This window comes from Schistocerca nitens, chromosome 4, assembly GCF_023898315.1.
Source record: "Schistocerca nitens isolate TAMUIC-IGC-003100 chromosome 4, iqSchNite1.1, whole genome shotgun sequence".
Taxonomy (NCBI): domain Eukaryota; kingdom Metazoa; phylum Arthropoda; class Insecta; order Orthoptera; family Acrididae; genus Schistocerca; species Schistocerca nitens.
The window spans coordinates 898,880,998-898,885,261 of NC_064617.1; the positions used below are offsets into that span (position 1 = coordinate 898,880,998).

General features: G+C 47.9%; 1 non-coding gene across 1 annotated transcript; it reads right to left on the reverse strand.

The window, feature by feature from the left end:
• Positions 1-570: 570 nt before the first annotated feature.
• Trnaa-ugc (transfer RNA alanine (anticodon UGC)) lies at positions 571-645 on the reverse strand. The gene has a single exon. It is a non-coding gene; the product is annotated as a tRNA-Ala (tRNA).
• Positions 646-4,264: the final 3,619 nt, after the last annotated feature.

The following is a 4,264-nucleotide window of genomic DNA, read 5'->3' on the forward strand; positions in this document are numbered from 1 at the left end:
CTTCCTGGCCCGGAAGGGAAGCGTCGTCTTTTACAACTTATCGGGCTGAAAACGACAGCGAAAATAAATGTTGGTTCTCAGCGGCATAGAGAGCTACGATCAAGTCGGGAATTCTAACAACGTGAACAATTCCACGAAACTTACTCAGCCTTTGGTCTCATTGTCAAGTACGTATTACAACACGTAAACGGACATTGGGGAATCTACGGGTTTATTCGATGTCTTCTTGGTCAACAGCGACTTAGGACTTAAATTTGGCCGCCATTACTGGTATGAATTTTTTCTTCTAGCCTACATATAAGATTTCTAACTCATCCATAACCTGTCCAACCGTTACCTAAAGCAGTTCCCAGTAATTTTTTGCGCCACGTCGCTCATAACTTTCACAGTCACTGTTAATATGATGTCTCGCATTTCTGCCGATTATCGCCGTCGGCCAAACATATTTGTGGAGAGTGAGCTCAAACAGAGAAAGAAGATTAACATTTTATAATGTTATGATGATAATCGTAACTCTTAGCTGCCGACAGGTGTTATTGACGTACACCAATGGGGACAGCTGAAAATGTGTGCCCCGACCGGGACTCGAACCCGGCATCTCCTGCTTGCATGGCAGACGCTCTATCCATCTGAGCCACCGAGGGCACAGAGGATAATGAGACTGCAGGCATTTATCCCTTGCACGCCTCCCGTGAGACCCACATTCCGAACTGTCCAAAACCTACATTCGTAGTGTTCCTAATACACTCCTGGAAATTGAAATAAGAACACCGTGAATTCATTGTCCCAGGAAGGGGAAACTTTATTGACACATTCCTGGGGTCAGATACATCACATGATCACACTGACAGAACCACAGGCACATAGACACAGGCAACAGAGCACGCACAATGTCGGCACTAGTACAGTGTATATCCACCTTTCGCAGCAATGCAGGCTGCTATTCTCCCATGGAGACGATCGTAGAGATGCTGGATGTAGTCCTGTGGAACGGCTTGCCATGCCATTTCCACCTGGCGCCTCAGTTGGACCAGCGTTCGTGCTGGACGTGCAGACCGCGTAAGACGACGCTTCATCCAGTCCCAAACATGCCCAATGGGGGACAGATCCGGAGATCTTGCTGGCCAGGGTAGTTGACTTACACCTTCTAGAGCACGTTGGGTGGCACGGGATACATGCGGACGTGCATTGTCCTGTTGGAACAGCAAGTTCCCTTGCCGGTCTAGGAATGGTAGAACGATGGGTTCGATGCCGGTTTGGATGAACCGTGCACTATTCAGTGTCCCCTCGACGATCACCAGTGGTGTACGGCCAGTGTAGGAGATCGCTCCCCACACCATGATGCCGGGTGTTGGCCCTGTGTGCCTCGGTCGTATGCAGTCCTGATTGTGGCGCTCACCTGCACGGCGCCAAACACGCATACGACCATCATTGGCACCAAGGCAGAAGCGACTCTCATCGCTGAAGACGACACGTCTCCATTCGTCCCTCCATTCACGCCTGTCGCGACACCACTGGAGGCGGGCTGCACGATGTTGGGGCGTGAGCGGAAGACGGCCTAACGGTGTGCGGGACCGTAGCCCAGCTTCATGGAGACGGTTGCGAATGGTCCTCGCCGATACCCCAGGAGCAACAGTGTCCCTAATTTGCTGGGAAGTGGCGGTGTGGTCCCCTACGGCACTGCGTAGGATCCTACGGTCTTGGCGTGCATCCGTGCGTCGCTGCGGTCCGGTCCCAGGTCGACGGGCACGTGCACCTTCCGCCGACCACTGGCGACAACATCGATGTACTGTGGAGACCTCACGCCCCACGTGTTGAGCAATTCGGCGGTACGTCCACCCGGCCTCCCGCATGCCCACTATACGCCCTCGCTCAAAGTCCGTCAACTGCACATACGGTTCACGTCCACGCTGTCGCGGCATGCTGCCAGTGTTAAAGACTGCGATGGAGCTTCGTATGCCACGGCAAACTGGCTGACACTGACGGCGGCGGTGCACAAATGCTGCGCAGCTAGCGCCATTCGACGGCCAACACCGCGGTTCCTGGTGTGTCCGCTGTGCCGTGCGTGTGATCATTGCTTGTACAGCCCTCTCGCAGTGTCCGGAGCAAGTATGGTGGGTCTGACACACCGGTGTCAATGTGTTCTTTTTTCCATTTCCAGGAGTGTAGATATTTGCCCATTTACTCATTACTCGCGCCAGACTAAGCTGACGAATCCCGTAAGAGTTCGGGAAAAGCGCGCGCATTCTCGCACTTTATAATGTTTATATGTTAATACTTGTCAACGTAGTTACTCGATGTGTCTGACTGCACTGCTCATATAAATACAAAAGAAAACGTAACGCAAACACATTACTTATTACAAACGTCCACACAGTCTCTTATTCCCTACCCTCTTGTCCGCCTGTGCAGTGGTTTCGCCGCCACAATCACAAACGCCAAAGATACTGTTGCGAGCTCTCGATTCGCTGAGGTTGGAAACGAAGGACGTTTAGAAGTAGACGTTGCAGGAATTCAGAGATGCGCTACTATAATCGTGACAGTTCTAGCTCATTCTTTCTGACAGCTGTTGAAGAGTTAACTCGTCATCCTCCTCTGTTCTCCAGGGTGGTGTTGACGATTTTACTAGGATTTCCTTCAACGCTTTTTATGAGTTAACTCTAGTCTACTTTCTTCCCCTTAGCACTAATTCCGATTATAGTTGCGCTGCCTATGAGTTGTTTGCTGTTAAAACGTGTAGCGGTTTTTCCGCCCGATCCCTCAGTAGCTTCTCACAGTTCTCACTGCAACGCTGCCTGTTGTGATCTCGTTTTGCTGCTTTCGACTAAGCTTCATGTCACTGCTCATCAGTATTGCCATCATTACGTTTTTCTCATCAACTATCCTTCTGTATAAGAGACCCTGGGGATATTCAGGAATACCGACTATCAGGATGACATTACTGAAAACTCCTCCAAGGAATCTGAAAGCAAAGGTCTCAAGCCATCTACGTCAGCAGATTTAACATTACAGTCTTATTATTCAATAACAGACGGAATTGACAGTATATCCCAATCGGAAGAATGTAAATGTAGTGATGAAACCCTTAGGAGGAAAGCGTTGTTTAGTGACAAATTTGATTCCAATTACGCAATTCGTAATTTGCCTTTGAAAATCAACTGCCAACTGGGAAATAATCCACGCATTCTGTCATTCCCTGTGTTATTTTTGACAGAAGAAACTGCGGATAAATAGATAGTTTCGAGGTTTGAAGTTTTGTTAGTGTCTGTTTCGTTAATGAAGTACACACAATTGAAAATACAGCATCCATTCCGTTAGATGGACAAAACTAATAAACGATACTCTAGTAATGACATATTAACAAAGATTTGAACTGTCCTGAATACTTTATCGCATGACTACCCACAAATGCACCGTTTCAGAACGTTTCCAAAACTGTTCAGACTCACTCGTACAAATCCTTTGTGGCTGTCTATGGATGAACTGTTATCCCAGGAAACACACAAAAAAGGATGAATGTTTCGGTTTACGCACAACCTACTAAGTGCATGGAAGGGAATCATATCGTTCAATTCCGGTCGAGAAGTTATCTGACATTTACGTAAATGTACTGTTGGCACGGTGTGCTAATTACAGATAGCCAGTCTGCTATCTCATGGTCATTAAACACTCAATTTGTCTCGCTAAAAATGATGAAGATACGAAATGTCTCATGACATAACAAAAGTTCACAACAAACCCGAGGACAATGCTATAGACGATAGTAGATTCAGAGGGGCCCAGGAAAATGTAGATACTCTTTGATGGTCGATACTAATGGAAAAAAATGGCATACCGTTACAATTCTTGCACGGGAGGGAGGTCATTTTATGTGTTCAAAGTGACCCGCATTAGCAGCCAAACAACGTCGATGGCACTGTACTGATGACTGAACTACGGCTGTCAGTGCAACCGATGTGGACGCCTCGATGAATTCTCACAGCTCGCTCAATGTAGCTGGCTTCTGTTGACTAACTTCATTTGTCGAGGTTCCGCACAGTTAGAAGTCAAGAGGTGCAAGGTCTGGAGACCGTGATGGGTACTCAACAGCTCCTCTTCGGCCTTGTCCGTCGTCCAAGTAGATGTTCATCCAGGTGAAGTAGAGGGCCATCTTGCTGTAGGTAAAATCTTTCATTTCCAAACACCTCTCGGCTGGCAGGTAAAATAGGTGTTTCGCATCACATGACGATACACCTCACCAGTACGAAGAATGGGCTAATCATAC